We start from the raw sequence: 23,462 nt of genomic DNA, 5'->3' as shown, positions 1-23,462 counted from the left end.
CTGAGATAAGCAGTGTAAAAGGAGGAAGGCCTTGGTTCTGCTCACTGCAGTCTAAGGTCAGCCCAACCCATGGCTCTTTGCCTGAGACGAGCATAGCATCACGGGGGCTGGAGCCACCGGGTAGAGGCTGCTCACCTCATGGTGGCCATGAAGCACAGGGTGTATCTTCCCAGGGCACACCCCCAGAGACCCACTTCCTGCAGCCAGCCCGACATCTGGAGCCTCCTCCTTCTCCCAGGGCTGGCTGTTGCCCCAGGTAGTGATAGCCCTCAGTAATGTGTCTGCAGGGGGCGTTTCACATTTAAACTGTAACGCCATTTATTCATAACAGAATGGGGGCAAAACAGGAATGAAAATACAAAGCTTGGCTAAAAATCTCTTCATGTGCAACGGAGGAAATACAACTATTAATGTTAGAATCACAACGTGAGTCTCTGTGTCCCTACTACTCATCTGTGATTGTTCTGGAAGTGCTAGTTAGGAAAGAGAAAGGAATTCACCTAAGTGCCCTTTTTCTACACTTGTATCAGCAGGGACTACTACATTGTCTTCACCTCAAAATGACAACAATACGAAACAAAAAAAATTCTGATTGATGTTACTTTTCAATAGCTGCAAATGGGGGCGTGCGTGTACTCGCCTAAACACACACACACAAACACACACGTGTGCGGGGGCACGCGAGCATGTGAATCAAAGTCAAAGGCTTTATACAAAGTCAAAGACTTGCAGTCAAAGACTACAGATTGTTAACAGAATGTCAGCTTTTGTCCTGCCAGGACACAAGAAATAATGATGAGTGGGATGTAGATTGGCTCTGCAAATGAATACTGTGTGTTGGAGATGTATCTGGGAATCACACTTCAAGAGGTGTGAGTTATGAGTATGAGTGGGTCAGGATGTGTGTGTGTTGAGGATACCGGTTTCAGACTCGGATGTGTGATAGACAAATAGGAGAACACGCACGTGCTCTGCGTGAATGCTGGGAGTGGTTCTGAAGGTTGGCGTGTGGCACCTCAGCACAGGGATTTGCTGCGAAGGCCATGAAATGTATTAATTTGGAAAGATCCTTACGCCCTGTTCTTGAGGTTCAAATATCAGGCTGTGCAACACACATCCGTCCACTCTCAGTTATTTATAGACTTCGATACTTGGATATTTCTATGAATGTAGAGAAATAGCTAGAAAGATAGCTAAAATATAAAGCCCACCTGGGAAGATATATGTGTAAGTGTGAAGCTATGAGGTGTAATAGAACTATTGCAATTTGCTATTATAGAGACAGAATTTCAGGGAAGGGGCTGTCAGTGTAGCAAGGACGATACTCTCTCAAAGAGGAGATAGGATTCTCAAGCTCCCAGGAACAATTGTGGAAGTCCAGGGGCCTTTTAAAAAAAATTTATGTTATTGTAAAGGTGATGTACAGAGGGGTTACGGTTACATAGGTACAGTATGGTTACATAAGTAAGGTAATGAGTGCATTTCTTTTTGAACAGGGTTACCCCAATTTCTCCCACTTTCCCACCTCCCCAAGTTCCCTCCCTCTGCCAAGTTGTAAGGTTCATTTCCAACCCAGTGTTTAATGACTGTTGCTGTTGCATTGGTTCATCCTTTGTCCCACCCATTCTGTGATTCCCCTTCCCTTCCCCGAATCAGATAAACAAGATAAAGGGTACAGAAATCAGAAGTAGTGACTACAGAGAATAAACCAGAGGAGGAAGAAAACAAAAGACAAAAGAACTAACTGCAAAACAGTACACAAAAAAGGGAAAACAACAACAACAACAAAAAAAACCACTTCTGGTTTCCATATTATGAAGTTCATTTCAACTAGCATCATTTTATATAGTCATATGTACATAACTATTGGGATATTATGGTCATGGTAAGAGCAGATACCCTGAACATATCACAGGAAGGCATATGGGAAACACTAGGGCTCCTAGGCACAGGTTGAAACTTCCTAAATGAAGATCCAGAAACACAATAAATGAGAGAAAGACTGGATAGATGGGATTGCGTTAAATTCCAGAAGTTCTCTATGGCAAAGGACATAGCTAGATAAATAGAAAGCACACAGATTGGTAGAAATTCTTCACTAGCCATACAACAGACAAGGGCATCATATCTCAAATACACTCATTGCTCAGAGACTTAAAGCACTCTACTATTCGAACCCTATCTCCCCTCTGGCTCTTTGGCAGTTAGTCGAAGACAGAGTCTCACAGATTTTCCTGCCTGGTCTGCCTTGAAACCTTGGCCAAAGGTCAGATCTCAGAATCCTGAGTAGCTAGGAATCTAGGCATGAACTACCAACCAGCATGTGATATCCAAGCTAGAAATTCCAGCTCCTTCCATTCATATCTAACCTCCTACCCAGTGTTGTATGGCCGGCCAGCATTGTACTGCTCATGCTGGACTAGCACGATCTGGGTGTGCTAGTCTGCCTTCATAGCTGGAGGTTAAAATTGACATTATTGACTGTCTTCTCATCAATTGAAAAGCTTGTGCCACACACTGAAAATTTGGAAACAGTTTATCTCATGCTCTTCCGCTTCTCACCATCTTTCATATTAGTTAGAACTCTTGAGTTCTGTTCTAGTTTCGGGTCTTAAAACTGAAGATACCCTGGACACCATCAACTCCAAACCTGCAAGAATCCAGAGCTGGGGAATGAAGTTTGAGATCTGGTGTCTCAAACTTTCCCCTCTTCTCCATCTCATGGAAAAGCGGACCGAGCCCTGCGCTGAGGCCCTCGTACGAGGAATGCTCAGTTTGAAACCATCAGAACTGGGAAGAGGAAGTCGGATGCTTTTAAGAAATGAAAGTCTGAACCTTGTATTGTTTACTTTTCATTTTAGCGGGAGCTGATGGAGCTAACCAAGGAGGAGATAAAGACAAGGAAGAGATTAAGGAGAGGTCAGATTTGAGTGAGGATGGTTTGGTAAACGCAGAAGATCACTGCAAGAGGCCGTTAGGATGCCACCTGCTCCTTTATTTTGATCAAATAGAAACAAGAAAGGGCCTCAGGGAATTCGCCAACTTGTGATGAGGAATTGACATGTCAGTCGATTTTTTTTTTTGTGATTTCTAAAAGCAAACAGTTTTTTTTTTTTTTTTTTACTGCCTTTGAAAACCAGTAAGAGATTTGATTCAACATGCTCACTGAGTGAAGCTGGATGCTGCATGTGTGGAATTTAGCGGTTGTGAGTAATGCATTGGAACTAGGCACACATGGATTGAAATGCTTTACAGAAAAACATCTTTGAAGTTCAGTTCATAAAAAAAAAGAAATTTTATCTAATTATTTGATTTGGACAGATGTAGCCAAAACCTATCCTAGAAGCGGGAGGAGGTGTCTGTAGGGCAGCATCTGAGGGTCACGTGTTATGCAAACAGAGAAATGTGGGGAGGGTGAGTCTGGGAAAAATAGCCCAGCATCTTTGTGCATTTATCTGGATCAAAGCATGGGCCAAAATACTTGTATGTTTCCCAGAAGTCCACTTGTATCCATACCAACAGCCTTCCCAGCAAGCATCATCTTATATAGTGTGTGTGTGTGTGTGTGTGTGTGTGTGTGTGTGTGTGTGTGTGTTTGGGCTTTTACTCTGTAATCAAGGTTTTTTGTTGTTGTTGGGTTTTTTTTTTCATAGTAGTCTGCTTGAGTTACCATGACGAAACATATTGACTGAGGCTTGAACCACAGAAATGTAATTCTTAGAGTTCTGGAGCTGTGGAAGTACATCCAAGATCCATGTGCCAGCTGACCCGATGCCTGGGGGTTAGCTCGCAGATGGCTTCCAGAGCAGGGGTGCAGGAGAATTCTTTTGGTAAGGCCATAGTACTGGAGTTACATTAGGAACCCACATTTATGGCCTCATTTGACCTCAGTTATGGCCCACAGACTCCATTTCCACATATGTAATCCCTTTGGGGTTCAACATAAGAAATTTGGAGAGTTAATTCAGTCCATATCAAGAATTTACATTTGGCTCTACAAAACTGAAGCATTTAAATGATTTCCCAGGCATTCAGAACCTAAAGAAGACACTGAGTTTTAGTTTATTTCCTCTAGCTGTATCAGTGGAGAAAAGGCATCCATTATTTCTAGTGTACAATAGAACAGTCCAGAAAACCTTTTCATAGTGTCCAGATTTATTCACCGAATTCATTTGTCTTTAAACATTATTCTGAATAGACTAATGATTACTTGAGAACATCAATACCTTGGTCCTAATAAATAGATTTAGTTCGTTAATAATTTTTTAAAAGAGATCAATTCCTCTCAAAAAAGAAGAAGGTATGGAGTATAGCGAGGTAAGAAGACACCCAAGTCCTATTTGGGGAGAGTTAGCTAGAGATGGAGAGCTACCATTGGGAGTCTGATGGCCACAGAGCTAACCAAAGAGGAGATAAAGACAAGGAAGAGATTAAGGAGAGGTCAGATTTGAAATTTGAGGATATAGAAAGAATAGAAGAATATAACTTAAAGTGATTCTAGCTAGCCTGCAGATGGATTTCTGGGTGTTAGTGATATTTGAGAATTTGAAAGAATCATTTTTGGAGTACTTTTAGATGTGCAGAAATATTGCAGTGACATCACAAAGAGCTCCTGTCTCTTGGCATGGAGTCCCCTCATTTATGACATACTTAACTTGTCTCATACTTGCCACCATTCAGAAACAAATGTAGGTGCATTCTTTTTGGCTGAATTCCACAGTTCAATAGGATTCTACTAGTTTTGCCCTAACACTTGTTTCCTGTTCCAGTGTTCTGTCTGAGGTGCTGCATTACACTTAGTCGCTCCTGTCAGCCGTGATGGCTTTTGCTGGCCTTGGTGGTTTAGAAGAGAGTTTGATTATCTGGTGGCTTATCAGGATGGCCTTCTGTTTGGTTTTGCCTGGTGATTGATTTCCTTGCAGATGAGATTTTGGGTTTTGAGGACAGAAGAGCAGCACCTTTCTGATCACGTCATGATGACCTTCATCCTTTGTGTCTTAGCCTATTTCATGATGCTCTAACTGGAATACCACAGGCTTGGGAATGCATAAAGAATAGAAGTTGGTTCTCATCGTTCAGGATAAGTGGAAGCTACAGATGAAAGGAACAAGCAGGCTAAGCCTCTGGTTTCTCTGCTTCTAGGCTGTGTCCTGTACACTTCATTCTCCAGTGCATGTGTGTGCGCGCGTGTGCGTGTGTAGGGGATTATATCATATCCTCTCATGGCAAAAGAGCAAACCTCCCCCACCAGCCCCTTTTTATAGCAACACCCTAAAGCAGCACTCATTTCAAGAGCTGGAGCCCGCATGATGTCTGTGCCCGTCATTAGGCCTCTCCTTCCAAGGCTGTGGCACAGGGAACTAAGTGTTCAACATGTCAGTTTTAGGGACACGGAAAAAAATGTAGCACTTATTCTGAGATCATGTTTTTTTAGATTACTCTCACCTCCCCCCGCCCATCTCCATCATCTTTTCTTCAGAAACAAATCAGTAAGGACAATCCATTCCAACAGAATGGAAGATGATTGGCTATTGAATATGTATCCGTTTCTTCCACTACCATACAAGTAATTGAATCCCGACTATAACACTTACCCTGACTCTCATGAAGTCTTTTTTCCTAAGAATTTTCCTGCAAGCTCCACATACAATCTCTTTTCCCATTCTCTCAGATGTAACTTTTAATTTTGCTGATTTTCTGTAGTGTGCACATGACATTTAAATCCAGATTAACACAGAAAATTCTAGTTAGCAATCCTCAAGTTTCCACTTAACTTAAATGTTTGCCTAACAGCCGAAAAACACAGGTAATAAACTAAAAACTATTTTTTTAAATCACAGTGTTTGGCATGAAATTCCTCATATCTGTTGGCACCACGAATTCCTCAGTTGGCTATTGTGTTTTGACATCATTTTCTTTTCTTTTTTGGGGGGGAGGGGGTATCATTTTCTATATGTGAAGCCACGTGAATGAATCATCTCTCTGTGTCCCTCTGTGTGCTCTGTACACACATTGCAAAATGTTGCCTTAATTAAGAGTCAAAATGCATGGCTTAACTAAATCCTAAAGCCTCGAAATCAATCAACCAGACTGATGGAAAACAAGAGGTAGGATTAGGGGATGAAATGGGGAGAAAGTGAACAACACAAGCTTAATAGTGCTGGAGAGCGAAGGAGGGAGGAGGGAGGCTGTGAGGGCGTGCCGGGAGCAAAGGGTAGGGAGCACCAGCCAGACTCGGGGCATCACAGAGCATCTGTGAACTGGGCATCTCCTTTGATGGGTATCTGATTGATGATTTGAGGTATCTGTAAACATTACCAACTTGAGTGTTTCCTAAACTCAACCTGAGTTTTTTTCTTAGCAATACTTTAAAGAATTTTGATTGTTTTAAAGTGTTTTCTCATGTATTGACTCCATAATGCCTTATAAAATCTTTGCTGATAGCTTTGCCATGACTTTGCTTTTATAGATGGGTTCACTGAGAGTTACGCTAAACAATTTATACTGAGTCAGTGGGTCAGCGATAAAGAACCTCATTTGGTTCCCATGACATTCAATTGTGTTTTTTTTTTTCCGAACACAGAAGAAACAAGCAATGTTGCTGCTGGCATCTGCAAACTCAAGTGCCATGCCCTTGGTGTAGATGAATATTTAGATTTGTTCCCAAGTATACATTTATATTTAAACCTTTGTCTGATGGATGGTGTATTGGTGCTGTGGCCCTTTAAGAGAATGGACATATGGGAGATCCTTAGGTGATTGGGAGTCCTCCGTGAGGATTCTGGAATCCTCCTGTTCTCTCTTCCCGCTGCCTGCCTTTGAGATGTGGTTGTTTTCTACTACATGCGCTCCAGTAGGATGCACTTAGCCAAATCAATGGGGCCGTCTAAAGCTCTTGTTAGGGAGCCAAAAAGCCTTTGTCTTTATGCAGTTAGTTGCCCTTGGTATTGCTTTACGAGAATGAAAAACAGATCAAAATGTAAAAGTCTCTACAGCTGATCAGTTCTGCATACTGCCTCTCATCTCCAGTTTGAGCATGCCTTATCCAAATCCCCAAATGTGAAGAGCTCTGGAATCCAGAAGTCTTTAGTTATCCATATGTCCTAGGGTGGGGGAAGTTCATTTTAGTTTTTATTCTTCAGTCTGAGTTTGAATAATGCACGTGGCTTTTTGCACCTTTTTTTTTCTTTTCAGTTTTGTCTGGTCTACTAACTCCTAGATCTGTTTCAGACACCCTGGGACGCATCCTCTACAAAGCTTTGTGTAATTAGTTTAGCCTCTGTAAATGGCCTGCCACAGGCCCCTTTTGAAGCTCATCTGTTTGTTTCTGTTCACTTAAGCATTTACAATGTCAGTCTAAACGCATAAAGTCTCTTGGGTTGGAAACAGACCAAAGCTATTAAGCTTATATGCTGTGCCATGGTACAGTCACTGATGAGAAGATTATAGAACCTTTAGGCCAGGAACCTAACTCTAAGGTTATTGTAAGGTAAAACCAATCGTTAAAAACAAGTCAATTTGTTTTCATTTTTGTATTTATAATATTAATGTGCGTTTAGTGTAGGGACGTTAAACCTCTGAGTGTATGCTTGCATGTGTGTTCATGTGTGTCTTGCTAGATGTTTTCCATACCTCAAGTGTTGTATTTTTTGGTTTTCTTTTATTGCTGAGTATCCATTGAACACTGTTTTGTGATGGTTATGTTCAAATATAACGTCTAAGCAGTAGAGTTAATGGGAGAGAGCCATGAGCATTTTTGTGCCATTTCTTGTTCTGTTTTAAAAGTGTTTTTTTTTTCTAGGAATACAACTGAAGCATGGCCATCTTTAAAAGGGCCCTGGGTCATTTCACGTTCTCACCAGCAGCATGTGTGAAGGGTTGTTCTCTGATACCAAATCCAGCACTTAGTCTCACATGTGTTGGGAAGTTTGTTTTCAGGTAAAAACAGTGGCAAAACAGAGCCCCACCCAAATACACACTGCTTATTTGCCTGTTACTCAGACTCTTCACTCCTCTCAAGATTTTGTGAAAACTTCTCTTCCTGTGACTTCATTTCCATGTATAAACTTGCCATCATTGCCAGGGCCATAGCCCAGCAGGGGGCCCGTGGGACACCTCTAATGAAGAAGGCAAGGACAGACGTGAAGGAATGGACCCTGAAAATGTGTGATATGGTGGACTATTTTACTACCCCGCAGACTGACAAGGCCAGGTCAAAAAGAATTAATCGTATGGCCACTCGTCACTCTGTGTCTCCCTTTCCACGATCTCTTCTCCTTGTTTTTTCTCGTAGGCCATTAAACACTTGGAGAAAAATCTCATTTTTATACTCGGTTGTGAGCATGGCATTGAGTGTGCTCGGTGGGTTTACTACAAAGGGCACATCGTCCTGCATGGCCTGGGCTGTCTCTCTAGTAGGCTGGGAAAGGCCCCGAGCTCCTGCCCTGGGACTCTGCACCAGGAGGGAAATGAACACACCACAGCCTGCTTCTGGATGACACTTAAAAATGGCAGCCGGTGGCCTCTTCTCTGGTTCTCCCCTTTGTCCCTTCTGTACTTGTGAATGTTACTAGTTACCACACAGTGTCTTCTGTCCTCCTCCTCCTAGTTAGCTGGGATTATAGGCATGGGCCACCACATCTGACCTGCCATGCTCAGTATTAATGAGGCATTCAGTATATTCATTTGTTTGTAACATACACTAATGGTTAACAAAATATGAACACGTGTTTTGTGTGCTTGTGTATTTCTGGAATTTATGATTCTTACATTGACAAACAATTTAAATTGTTAGCGGGGATGACACTCAATTTCTAAACTTAAATCCAGTTATAAATATCATGCTTGTTAAAATGAGATTTACCAATATTTATTTGATGCAGTGACTTAAAACCTTAATGAGCACGAAATACTGATTGCTCGTTTTCTCTGTAACTGATGATGGATATCTATCGATCTCCTGGGAAATGTATCTGGAGATGTGAAAAAAAAAAGAAAGAAATGTATTTTCTTTTGTTTGGGATTTCAGAGCATATATTTAACTTAATTTGCTGATACTTTCCAGTCATTTATTTTTATTTTTAAACTTCTTTTACTGATCCATGTAAAGATTAAAGCAAGTTGAAGTCAGTTATCAAAAAATGGTATCAAGCCAAGAGAATATCTAACTTGTTGGAATGCATGTCTAGTGGAAATCACTATTTCCCTTTGAAAACTCTAAAACTTAAAAAGGGCATTCCAACTATTTTGCTCAACTGTATGGTTACATTTTATGAAGCCTTTTCTAGAATTGCTGAAGCTCAGCATAGAAATGCATTGCTGAGCCAGCAAGTTGCTTGAACTATAACTTACTTAATTAGGGCATGATGGGAATATAAAATAACTCTAAAATAAATATTTGATGTGAACATCTTCCTATTAAGTTAAATTAAACTTGGCATCACCATTTCAATATAAAACACTTAAAATAAGGAATTTTTCCCATTGAAAGGCATGACTTGAAAAATTTAACATATTACTTTATAGAAAAAATTCAAACACACAGCCCATATAAATGCTAGAAAAAGCTTGCCTGAGACATGTCAATAAAATAAAACCAAAGGCACATTGATAATAGTAAGATATGTTCCTGGCCTTGATACCATAGTTCTTACAAAGGTTGTTTTTTTTTGACAACCCACTTAATACTGAATTTGCACAATACCTGGGTTGCACTAAGTTAAACCACAGAGCCACCAGTGAGTGCCAATTTCTTGCTCTGTGTAAGCAGCTGATAAGCTCTGCTTGTCACAGTAAAGGGCTGAACAATGGTGCTAAAGTTACAGTCACACCAGCAGTGAGTTCATTTCATCAAAGACCCTTACAAATCAAGAATTAGTGGGGCTTATTTGTGTGGAAATATAAATATTAAAAGGAGTGTGGTCATCTATACAAAATAAAAGATAATTTTTAAAATATGAAGAGCAAGACACAAAAAAAAGCAGAATAAGTTACTGTCTAAGCTTCAGATGCCCATCTGGAATTGATGAATCAACTGGCACGAACAGATGGCCACGCTTGCTCAGATTGTTTTCCTAAAAATTTTGAACATTGAATCAATTTTCTTATTCACATTGAATGACACATTTGAAGTGAAATACATGCATGCACCACACACACACACGTGCATGCGCGTGCACACACATACACACAGTTTGGTATGTGACTAAAGTGAAATTCAATTCAATTCTTTTATTTCCTTGCTAGATCAAACTGTGTGTTCAGAAACTTTTCCCACACCACCTTCTCCTAATGAGTATTTTCCCAGGCCTTGCTCGCTTAGCATTCCATAGGTGTAGCATAAAGAACATTTGAATTCTATTCCCTGACTCTTATTTCTCCTTGTATGAGGCTATATACAGCCTCAACCTTTTCCCCTTATTCTTCTTTGGTGACCATAAAATTATGAAGGGCTTGAACATGGTGTGGCAGAGAGTGGCTGTTTAGCGGTTTGCAAAGCTATACAGAAATCCAAATTACAAAGCTTCTACACATCAGAAGAAATAGTAACCAGGATTCAGGCGCAGCCCACAGAATGGCAGAAATCTTTTCTAGCTATTCTTTGCACGATTAATATCCCAAATATATAAAGAGCTCAAAGAACAAATGTCAAAAGAACAAACAATCCAATTAGTAAATGAACAAATAAGTGTAACCAATAATCCTCAAGTATGAATGGCTGGCAAATAAAGCCAAATCAAAATAACATTGAGATATCTCACAGTCAAAATAGCTGTCATCAAGAAAGCAAATAAATGCTGTTGAAGATGTGCGTGGGGGCAGGAATCTTTATATGCTGTTGGTGGGAGTGTAAATTATTGCAGCCCCTCTGGGAGTCAGTATGGAAGTTTCTAGAGAACAAATACAGCTACATATGATGCTATTCCACTCTTGGACATTGGAAGGAATGTAGGGTGGTATATAATTGGGATAGGTGTTCTTCCTCTCATGGAGCAAAGTGTAAGTATAGGGATTCTCAGAGGATTGTGGAGGGTTTCTCACAGAGCCGTGGCATTTGTCAACTTTACCTGTAGGAATTTGTGTTAAATCTCTGACTTGCTTACAGTTTTCTCCTCCATGTCACTGTAGTTAGACTTCCTTCTAGTTGAGGTTTCCTGAAATGGGTCCCCTGCGCACTGTAGGATGAGACTTTAGGACACTGTAGGTAAGACTTGACTGTGTTGTCAAGCCCCACATCCATTCCTGGGGCCCAGCTGGAGAGGAGACTCAAAAGCAATGGGGAAGGAAGTTAAGCCCACACTGGAAACGGTCACATGCTTTGACAGTTGCATGACACAACTTTGACGACCTTTTGTAGCATGGATTATAGTAGCAAAGGGGTCATAATAGGATTTCTTGAGCGTGAACCATGTGTTTTCCTGTTCTAGAACAGTTGCGTTTATTACTCTCAATCCCCACAGCAGGAGATTTACTAGTGCTTATAGGTGAGTTGGCTTTGGTGCTTGGTACTCATTTCCACACCAAATGGTCACGAATATGCTGTCAGTACTTGCCCTTGTGTGTGATTTGACCCAGTGTGATGCATCACTGTCTTTGTGGTACTGGTGGCACTCCTCTTAATGTGTGCTTTATAATCACATGACTGACAAGAGGTTTCCTGAACAGAAACTTTTGACTGGAATCAGGTAAAATAATATGAAGCTAATATGGAAACAATAAGAACACAACAAATCTAGCATTCTTAGAATGAACATAGCCATTCTTGGAGAAATAATGGCAGTTTCATTGGATCTGACAAACATCAGCCCAAACCTAGATATTAGCGAGATTACTGAGAATATTCATATCTCCTTTATTTATAGTTACTGTGTGTCTTGCCCCTAAATGTGTTGAGCTCAACATATAAGCTACTAATGATCCTCTAAATCTCTGGCTTTGACACGTGAACACCGGGACTTCTTGGGAGAACTGTCGGAGTTTGCAGGCACTGCTGAAGGCATTGATTTTCATTGACAATTCTGTGCCATCTTTGTACACAGGGTGAATTGCTAAGTGTAGGCAGCTAATGGTTTTAAAGTTCGCTCTCATGTACCCCTTTTGATGCTGTCCTGTATTTATGAAGTTGGATGATCATGCTTGTGGTAAAATCAAGTGCCTCTCCAGGATCAAGCTGGAACTGGAGCTGAAGGATCAGTGCCTTACCTGATTGCTTGTGACATTTGAAAAGCTGGCAGGTGCCCAGAGATTCGTACATTCCTTTAGGGATAATTGAAATCATTTAGCAGTGACACCTAGGCTTATTGTAAGGGAATAAATAACGCTTGAGTTGCACAGATTTAAGTACTTACTAAGTAAAATTGGAAGCCCTGTCATTTGGCTGAGTTTTATGAAGAAATGGAGTGACACTCCACAAATCAAGGAAATTTGGGATGCTCAGCTCTTTGTTGTTACTTTTTAAAATCAGAAAACAAAAATAATTTTATTGTAGAATTGCCTTGCTAACAAGTGTTCTCAATCCCAGTCAACAGCCTACACACATACTACCATTCTATTACAATATTTTTCTTCCTTTTTAATGCATTTGATGTCAACCTCGTATTACAGATTCTTTAGTAGTTGAACAAAGAGGCTTCAGTTCCACAAGTCAGGTTATGAATGCGGTGCATCTTTTTTTTTTTTTTTTTTTTTGCCAGTCCTGGGCCTTGGTCTCAGGGCCTGAGCACCTTCCCTAGCTTCTTCCCGCTCAAGGCCAGCACTCTGCCACCTGAGCCACAGTGCCCCTTCTGGCCGTTTTCCGTATATGTGGTGCTGGGGAATCGAACCGAGAGCTTCATGTGTAGGAGGCAAGCACTCTTGCCACTAGGCCATATTCCCAGCAATGCGGTACATCTTGATCTGTGTTACCCATTCCATTCTTCTTCTTTTTTTCTTGGTATTCTTAGACACTCACTATGAAGCCCAGGTTGACATTGAACTATGAGTCACCAAGCTCAGCTAAAGGCTTTTCAGCTTTAACCTCAGGATAATTAGCGAGACACTTTAAAAAATGTAATAGAAGACAAATTTCTGTTCATTGTTTCTGCAAGGATAGCTTCCGATCACATTTGAGTAAGGAAGACTCTTTCGTGGGCTTTGAATCTTTCTGTTGGTGGCTATTATGAAATCTCAGAGTTTTACTAAGTCTACAGATTTCTATCAGGCTGAATCCAGTTTTGATTACAAGGTATTAGTTGCTCTGGACTGGTGACATGAGGCACCACTCACCCTATTTTACATCTCTTTATTACTTGACTCTACTTTAGATTTTTTCTGGCTTCCTTTATTCATTTACTCACTTATTTGTTTGACTAATATATTACTCCTGCCAGCCTCCGTGACAGTAATTAGAAATGCAAGGATGAACGGAAGGGAATGTTCTGGTGCTCATGGCTCAGGCAGATTAAAAAGAAGTAAGAATGTAGTACAAATACTATGTCCAGTGATGAAAGGGACACTGAGATGTGCTTCATCAGAGTTGAGGATGTGTGTTTGCACTTCTATATATGCCGACTGAGGGCAGCTGGGCAGAAAAGGGAAGGGAATGCTAAATGTGCCCAACAGATGCTCTTCAAAACCAGGAAGGACATGTTCAAAGGCCCTGGCGTGCAAAGTGCACTTGTTTTGGTGTAACAGAAGCAAATGGTGAATGTTTCTATTACCTTCTGCAACACGCACAATAATCACAAACTTGATCGTTTAAAGCAACCTCCATTTATTTGGCCCGATATCCTGTTTATTAGCAAGTTGCCTGGGCTTAGCCGGGAAGTTCATGTGTGCGAATGGACTGCGCTCACTCACGTGCGGGAAGTCGGAGTCACACGTGCTTGTATGTTTGTAATTCCAAATGTTATTTGCATGTGTAAGTCGGAAAGTCAGCAGAACGTTAGGAGCAGTTGTCTAGCCTGTTATGCCTAAGTAACTAAAAAACATCTCCTAGCTGTGCTGTGCAGAAAAGATGCCAGAGGCTAAGTGGAAGCCCAGGTAGGAGGCTCCTGGAGTCACTGGGAGGACTCCAGGTTCACGGCCACTCCTCTCCCTGGCTGTCCACTGTCCCTGCCACCTTGAGTGAAAGCTTCTGATGGCTAAGGGTTGTTGTATTTTTTCTGCAGTGTTCTTGGCACACAAGGCACACAGCTGTCACCCCGCAGATATTCAATCTATGGTGGCTAAACGCCTCATGGCACTTTAAACTTCTAAGATGAACTTGCAGATACTAAGGAGCGTCTTATTCTCAGAACTTCTGCTGGTGGCCTCGTGGTTCTGAGTGGCTTGTGGCATGCAGGACAGAGGCACCCTCGGCCAGCACTCCTTAGACTATTGCTGGAAGGGAAGTGCCCTTGAGCTGGGCACTTAGCAGCATATGTATGCACAGAAAGCCTAGGAAATCCACTTGTGAAGGGTTACTTAGTAAGGCATTTTAAGCAACTTCATTTCACTCCATCACATTCTGCATTGTTGGTTTGAATCTGTGGGTTGAGTTTTTTACTTCTAAAAATAGAAGTAATAAGATACAGTCTTGGATATTTTTTCCTGAGAGGAATAATGATGGAATAAACTGAGCCTGTGTGAGGCCTTCAATGGTTTTGTCAGCAAGCCAGTAAACATAATTGGTTTGCTGACCAGTCGGACCTCAGCATCCTTAAACATATGGTGTTGGAGAGTAGGCTTTCTTTATTACTTTACAGCCTCAGAGCCTCCAATTATTAGTGCTGTGGGGATTTGGAAAATTTTAAATCAGATTTTTCCCCATGTCCTGTGTAGGGCCATAGGTCACACCCCCTTCATGACAGCTGTCTGAGTAAACTGTGTCTCACACATCTCAGAGTGTGACTTGGTGGGTGATGTCCCCATCCTTCTGATTCTTCTCCTTGGCTCTCTGTATGCTCAGGTTTATGGTGTGTGTGTGTGTGTGTGTGTGTGTGTGTGTGTGTGTGTGTGTGTGTGTGTGTATATTTTTGTTCTCCCTCTCTCAAATATGGTAATTCTTTCGTTCTTATAAACCTAACCACCCGCTTGACATCTCTTGCATATTTATCAGGAGTGTCTAAATATGTCCTAGCATTCTTCTAGTCTTCTTGCCTCAGTGTTTTGTTTTGTTTCAGTTTTTTTAATCTCTACTACCCGGTGTCATCTATAGCCACTGCTGGTCCACGTCATCACCTCCTGTAATTCGGACCAGTGAAATGACCTTCTATATGGAGTTTCTACTTCTTCTGTGCTCAGATACAAGTTCCATAATACAGTAAAGGAAATATTACTTCCTCCCCACCAAAAAAAAAAACACCCCATTGGTGGTTTATTGTCCAGCAAACTTGGGAGCAAAGCTCAAATACCTTGACAGAATGTAGGCTCCTCCTGATTCCTGCTTCTTTGACCTCTCCTCATGTCACTTGCCCTTTCTTCCTCCACATTCTACCCATGGTCCTCCATGTCTCACTGTGGTCCCTATTGCTTCAGTATTGTGCCCTCTGGGCTCCTGTTCTCTATGCCTCTGATGAGTTCTTATCCACCCCTCAGCTCTCAGCACAAAATGCTATTATAATTTGGATCTTAAGCGTCCCTCAAAGCTCCACAGCGCCGGGCTGGGTTGCTAGCCTATGGCAAAACTGGGCGGGGTAGAATCATTGGGAGGTTTGGTCACTTGAGGCTTGCCCTCAAAGGGGATTCCTGGGTTCCTCTCTCCTTCCTCTCCAGGTCTCTGCTTCCTAGACACTATGAGGTTAATGGCTTTCTTCCACCACTTCTTGTCGGCATTTTGTACTGATTTTGCAGGGCTCAAAGTAACACAGCCAAGACTTCATCCATCAAAACCCCTGAAACCACAAGCTAAATTTAACCTTTCATCCTTTCAGTTGTTTAACTCAGGCGTGTTGTCCTACTGATTGAAAGCTAACATAAATGCCTTTTGATCAGCGGCTTTCTTGAACTCTCAACCCAGGTGAGCTCTTGATTTCTTTCTTCAGAGTATTCTATGCATTGTTCATGGCATTTGTTACTCTCTACAGTTACACGCTGACTTCATTTGTGCCATTTTGAGCCTAATGCCTCCCCCTTCCACTGGTCCAGAGACGGCATAAACAGGGATTTGCCTCTTTTCAGCAATGTATGGCCAATAAGAACAGAGTGGCCACTAAGCTACCGTAGAATGAATGGGTAAAGTTCATTTCCTACTTTATTTTGGCAGCTGTTGGAATTTATTTATTAAAAATATTTTATTGTCAAGGTGGAGTACAGAGGTGTTACAGTTATATACAGGTTAGGTAGTGAGTACATTTCTTGTCCAACTTGTTACGTCCTCCCTCATTTTTCTCCGAATCTCCCTCCTCCCCAGTTCCCCTCCCCGCCAAGTTGCACAGTTAGTTTACAACATATTGTCTTATAAGTATTGCTGTTGCATTGGTTAGCCTTTTACTCCGTCTCACCGTTTTAATGTTCCCCTTCTCTTCCCTAATTCAGACTCACATATATACAATATGCAGGGTACTAGAATCAAATACAGTGACAATAGGGGCTAAATCATAGGGAAAATGAACAGAATAAAAATAACTTCACATAGTATGTTCAAAATGGAATTTAAAGAAAGACAGCCTCCCTTCAGGCCCAAGTTCCAATGTTGCTTTGTTAAAGTATCACCTATGTATATGTTGTTTTTCTATATATAAAGTTGGTTGAGGAGCACAAATATAGAAGCAGGTTCTTAACATGCCTACCCAAATGAGTCGAATTTCAAGAAACTTTGCATCATTTTATCAGATAGCTTTTAAAGATTTGTGAATAAATATGCCGAACGGGTAGTCAAGGAATCAATAATTCACAGCATCCCAGATGAACCACAATATAGCGCCGCTGATTCAGTCATATTTTATTTATCTCCATATTGGAAGAAATCAATGTGAGGATTTCCAGAGCATCCCTCAGCTCAGCTCCTGAGCCTCCTCCGAGTGCTCCGCTGCGGGGGGGGGGGGGGGGGGGAGGGGGGAGGGGGCTTCGCAAAGGGCGTGGCCGGGAAGCTGGCCCAGCCCTGGCTGTTAGTGCTGATCCTCTGGGCAAGTTCCCACTGCAGCCACTGCCGCAGTGTTCCGCATTTGTCCTTCCCAATGTGTCTCTATCTTGTGACTCCAGTGACTGCTCTGAAATTCTAATCGCCAGGGCAACATTTCCATTTAAAGTTAGCTCTGAACGCGTCCTCACTGCCCAGCTTCAACTCTTCTGGAATTCATATTCCCATGCCTGGAAAATAGGCCACCACCTGCAGCTGGCTGACCCTGCATGGAGGGCAGGGCGGCGGGAGAGGAAGTAGCTTACACTACAAAGACGAACTCTGCACTCTCCCCAACACAGCTTCTCAACAGGCTGTTGGTTTCCATACTTCCCTGCAACTGTTCATTGTTCCATGTTGTTATATCTTTGAATTTTTTTTCAGATTTTTTTTTCCCCAAAATGTGATGTCATCATTCAGGTTAGGAAAGTAGCAGTTTCTACTTTCAAAAAATACCCGTGGCCTTAGAGATTCATTTTTCCAAAATCACTTTAAGACCTTTTACACTGTCATACAGTTAAAGTGAAATCAATAGCATAGTTTTTCTTTCTAGTAGAAGTTCATGTAGTAGTAGCGAGGCTATTTTCTAAATGACCTATAATAACAGTTCTTTGCAATTTGGAGGTTGATGATAACACTGGAGTCAGATACTCGGAGATAGTCAAAAGTGGTCTGATGAAATTGTGAGCATGAAAAGCTGAGTAGGCTCAGCTTCTGGTATAGATGGGCACTTGTGTAGGGAATGTTTAGTCTGTGTCCTCTATTTCTTATGAGAGATGATCACTGATATCCAACTTTCTAGTTGTAGTAAGACAGACAGACAGACCCTTGTGCAATGGAAGTTCTTCATTTAAGAACACTATTCATTGACTTTATAGTGATTTTCTTTGTCACTTCAGTATTATCTTCTAATATTCAGTGATAAGTACATTCATCTTCTAAAAGCAAGAATCATACTACCAAACTTTTGATGTCACCCACCTAACAATCTTCAGCCTCCCAATATGCATACCAACCTGTGCTTGTACAAAAGTGTTTATTTAAATGTGTGTGTGTGTGTGTGTGCATGTGTGTGTATTTGTGGTTCTGGAAATTGAATCAAAGGCCTTGCACACCCTGGGCACAGCTGTGGCCCCTGATCTATATAACCCTTGCCCTGCAAAAGGCATATGCACAATCTGTGTAAATAAATATCACTTTAAATGAAAGGGATAATTATGTTAAAAAACATCTCCAAGTTTCAGTTTAATCAGTGAGACATTTTATATGCATCTTTTTCTTCCCTTTCTCTTGGCCATTGTATTAACAATACTAGACACCTTCTACCATGTAGACTGAGTATGTGTCACATACTGTTGTTTCTGTCCTCTCTCCAGAGAGGCTATCCTCGGGGCTCTAGATTGAGGTTCATCGGTGAGCTCATTCTTTGCCCATAAACTAACGAGGCTGGGACATCAAGCTACTCTTAATGCTCCCTGGCTAGCGAGGGGGCGGGCAGCACAAAATGTGAGCCTGGCCAGATAGCCTCACAGAACGAAGTGCCCAGTGAATGTCTAATGTGAGAATTAGGAAGGACATTGACAAATTAAGCAACCAGAGAGCACTCATTACAAAATAATGGTTTTAATTAGACTCACAAATTTTGCCTTAATAAGTAGATTGGCTAAATTTTTTTAAGTTATTCTTTTTTGCAGAATGCCTTTTGCAAAACATGACTGCAGAATCAAGACTCATAATCTTATTCATGAACCTCGTGGATGGCAAACCTTTGTTTTTCAGTGCAAAAGGATAAAATAATCAATAGCATGAGTCACAAACAACAGTTAAATGCCAAAGAAAAATACTACCCAGGAGAAATGCTTAGATGAATCATTTCATCCTAAGCTTTTAATTCTTACAACAAAAATCCAAATATAAATTCAGCAAATGGACAATTTTATTAACCACGGTGTATTTAATTTCTATATTAATGATTATGGAAGGAGTTTCTAAACCAGAATGGTAAAACTCCTCAGAATACTGACCCTTACAATACAGGCCAGGAAGTGAGTTCGCAGAATTTACTGGATGCATCACAAAGCAGTCATACCAAGAATTGTAATGTGTAAGGTTGAAATTATTGATATTGAAATGTTTGATCACATCTGCCAAAATCATCTGGTCCTACGGGAGTTTGCTGGTCTGTTTCATGTGAGACTTTTGCTTAACAAGTCCAGCTTATTTTGTATAAAGTTATTCACACATTGTGTTTCTTCTTGAGTAAGTTTTGGTACAGTACATTTTTCATGGAACTTATCTGTTTCATTCATGGTATTGAATTAGTTGTCACAAAGTTATTTTTACTGCTTTTTAATGTCCTTTTCCTCTTGGGGACTAATCATGTACTCCTTCCTTCAAAAGAAATTATCTAATTATTTTCTCAAGGTCATTTGGATTTTATCATTTTCACACAAAGCAGATTCTTCCTGTTTAATTTTATCTCAGCTGTGACAAGTATCTGGAGTTGCTTTTCTGGCAAAGAAGATTGAGGCATAACTATGAAATCACCTTTATCATGTAGCCTATAGACAAGACTCTGTTGAGACTGGACATGTCATTAATGGGACGTTGTAACTTCATGACATTCTGATTCCAATACTGAGATGTTTTCTATCCAGATTTCCAATCCCAGCAACTTCAACACCATCAAAGGATGAGTGAAAGTAGATTGTGGTTAAATTCCTGCTTCTGAAAAGGGCACTCGTTAAGAGCAGGTGTTCTCTCCTGTGATGCTGGTGGCTAATCCCACCTGTCATCCTGCTCAGCATAAATCATCTTACTGTGGTCCATTGGCCTACGATTCATATCTGACCAGCTCTGAAAAAATCAGGATGAAGCACTGGGCCAAATGACTTAATGCACAGCAAGTGGATTTGCTGCCTCCAAGGTCAGCCTGGTTTTGTTTGAGTGCATGCTGCCTTGTTTTTCCCAGGGAAAATTGGGTCCTGAATTAAGAAGGTGCTTGGACTCTTTGGGATAATGGACACATCCAGGTAGCTGTTTAGAGAACTCTTGCCTTTCTCCAGTGCTTAATTGGCTGTCTAGACAAAATTTATAGATGGGGGACATTTGGGATCTTTGTTTTGAGCTGTCATTTCTTTAAACATTCTTCTCTTTTCCTTAAATCTTTTCTTCTCTGAAGGAAGAAATAAACCTGTGTTACTTAGTAAAGAGATTTTTGGTATACCTGTTGTGATTTCACAGAAATCTGTGGTCATTATTGAGGAAGTCGCTTACCTAATTTCCCAAGGAAATGCTCACAGACATGAATACTCACACAATAAAACCAGCTCTGGCCATTGTCTGTATCATTACCAAACTGATATAAACACTTGTATATAAAGAAAATATTAAATAATTCCCAGTATGAGTTGACTTATTTCTTCCAAAATTAAAGAGATATTACTCTCTGAGATTGTATTCCCTAGTGCCAATTTTCATTTAACAAACTGGAACTTGCAGACTTAGGAAGTATTGGAGATGTCATTTAGGAGACATCAGGTCAGGTTTAGTTTGCACTCTGCTGGGCAGAGTTGACTTTTTCTGCTCCCACAGCCACCTTCTACAGTGGTTCCCATTTTGCTTTTGCTTTCAAGACTCAGGCTGTGTCTGTCTATTCTATGTCCACACAGATTCGGAAGCAGTGGGTGTAGACAAAGGAGACAGAGGAGGGCATGGTAGAAAGACATTGGGCTGTGGAATGTATGTATTCTTGTTCCAGATGCACTAGTGGTTTGACCGTGGCTGGGGCTTCGTAGACTGATAGAATGGATGTGGAATTAATGTTCATCAGTCAGTCAGATGGGTTATGGAAATTAGAATCGGAACCCTTCATGGGTTTCTGCCCTTGTGTGTGCAGCTGTGAGGTAGATAAAGAGAAGGATGAGGCTCGATGCGTGCTCTGGTGAAACCTGCAGTCTTTGAACCACAGGAGTCTACAGATTGGGATTAGAGCAAGACAAAAGTGAGCACTAAACAGAAACATAGGCAGTGGATTTGGGGTCTAGTAAAGAGGTACCCCACGGAGAGAAAGAACACCAAAGGATGGACTTCTAGAAGAGGTATTGTTAGAGTCAGGTATAAATGGTGAGAGAAAGTGCCTGAGAGAGGCAATAAAAAGTCAGATGAGGCCAAATGGATAGATATCCCTCCCTCCCTCCCTTCCTTCCTTCTTCCCTTTTGCCTGTTTTCTCCCCTCTTCTCCCTCCCCCTTCCCTATTGTCTCATTCCTCCTTTCTCTTATTCCCTTTCTTCCTCCTTTATCCTTCTGTATTAAGTATATGCCAAACACAGGAAATACACTGACCTAAATACTTTGCATTACTTACTGGAGCTTAGAGAGGCAACCGTCCTTCCTCCTTCCACTGGGATTGTTGAGCCAGGAATACGATAGGTTGAGCAGGGCATGAGCTGCCTCTGCAAATGTGGCTAGAAAGTCTTGTCAGCTGACCAGAGAAGGCAGACTTGGAACTTTAGAATGTTGTGATTCCACAAACACAAGGATGTGTGCAATCAATTGTCATTAAAGCTCAGTAGAAGTATTATAGATTGTAGTATAAGTAGTAAAAGAGTATGAACCTAGGAGCCAGACTGCCTAGGCTTTTATCTCAGCTCCAGCCCTGCCTAAATGTGTAACATTGAGTGGGAAAATTGTTTAATCTCTCCCTGCCTTAGTTTGTTTATCTTCAAAGTGGGGATAGTAAAGCCTTCATAGAGTTGTTGTGGGAACTAAATGAGTTAATGTATATAACTTCTGAGGAAAATTCCTGGCATGAATTGGTCCTATTAAATATTAAATTACTAAATTCTCATACACTAAATGAAGGTGACCTTTCCAGAAGAGGAGCTCATCAGCTCCACTTTTACCAGGAACAGTAGATAAAATAGCTGGTTGCTTACATGTAGCTTGATAAGAGCATTAAGAATCACATATATTCAAATATATGGAAAGAAATAAAATGGTAGAATCTATTGAGAGAAAATCCAGGTATTGTTTATTGGTATGTTGCCTTCTTACCCAAATTTTGAAAGAAAGTTAAAAGTTAAACAAGTCTCTCTCTCTCACTCTCTTTCTACACACACACACACACACACACACACACACACACACACACACACACTTCCTGTGGTGCTGGATTTAGGACAGATTTTAATAAAAATGAAAACTAAATGAGGCCAAGAGACATTCACAATGGTTTGGTGACAACAAATTTTAAATGCATTAAAATTCAAATATTTGGCAGTTTGGAATTAATGTGTTTAAAATCATGTCAGGAAGTTAAGGAAAGAGCAACTTCAAAAAATATGCTGAATTTACTTGTAGTGATAAAAGAACATCAACTAGTTAATTGTTGTTCACTCAGATTTATAAAGGCAAGAACCATTTTTCCCAAATGAATCTTCATGTTAAAATGAATAGAAATGTGTTTTTACACCAAGCAACTCTTTATTGTCTGTTCTGTCTTAAAAGAAATAGAAAAGGTTATAGAGGTCACACTTAATTTGTAACAGATACAGAATTTAATGATATCCATGAATATATAAGGTCAAATGTAGATTTATGCTATTATGAATATAAGTTCCCTATTTACGAGGAATGTGTTTGTATATGAGAAAGAAAAAGCAAAAGAGAGACAGAGAGAGAGTGAGAGAGAGAGTCTGGTAGACACTGGTGGAAACTGAGTGGAAATCATAGGCCACGGTGGACTTGCCATTAAGGGAACTCATATATTCAGAATTAAGGTAAGTAAGGGTTTAAGGAAATTTCAGACCTGTTTAACAGAGTGCTTAAAATGATTTCTACAAAGGTTATTGAAAGTCGGCTGCAGCAGCCCAAGCTCTTGGTTTTGTTTCACTGGTTCGTGGTAAGCCATCATGACAGCACTACTTTTGTTTCTCTCTCAAACACATGAAAGTGAGAACATGACTAAGTCCTCCCAAATTCAGAACACTCTCAGAGGAACTTTTATTTATACTGTAAATTCTCTCAGCTATTAATATTTAGGACACCATTTTCTTTACCCCATTGAATAGTGTGTGTCAGTGTAGTTCATTAGTTTCTAAAATATTCCATCTAGGTACATGCTAGAAATCATGACAAGAAATACTTCATGGGTTACCTATTAGATAATAGATAATATGCTAATATTTGAGCATATGAGTTGAGCCAGTACTAGATAAAGTACAATTTTATCGTTCTCTTATGAATATTCTATTTACCTTAAATACTTTTATTTATTTTCTTTTATAGCTTATTACTTGCATTTTAATACATTTTTTTCTACAGAAAAATTAGAGAATTTTCCCCTTTTCATATGGAAACAAATGTGTCAAGAACAAAAATATG

The 23,462-nt window shown here is 40.6% G+C and overlaps 1 protein-coding gene across 1 annotated transcript in view; it reads left to right on the top strand.

The window, feature by feature from the left end:
- Positions 1 to 23,462, top strand: part of Marchf11 (membrane associated ring-CH-type finger 11) — a 60,083-nt gene that overhangs the window by 18,071 nt on the left and 18,550 nt on the right. The window lies entirely within an intron of this gene.

This window comes from Perognathus longimembris, chromosome 19, assembly GCF_023159225.1.
Source record: "Perognathus longimembris pacificus isolate PPM17 chromosome 19, ASM2315922v1, whole genome shotgun sequence".
In the NCBI taxonomy this organism is placed as follows: domain Eukaryota; kingdom Metazoa; phylum Chordata; class Mammalia; order Rodentia; family Heteromyidae; genus Perognathus; species Perognathus longimembris.
Note: the sequence above shows the minus strand (reverse complement) of the source record. Positions and strands in the feature narration are given on the sequence as shown.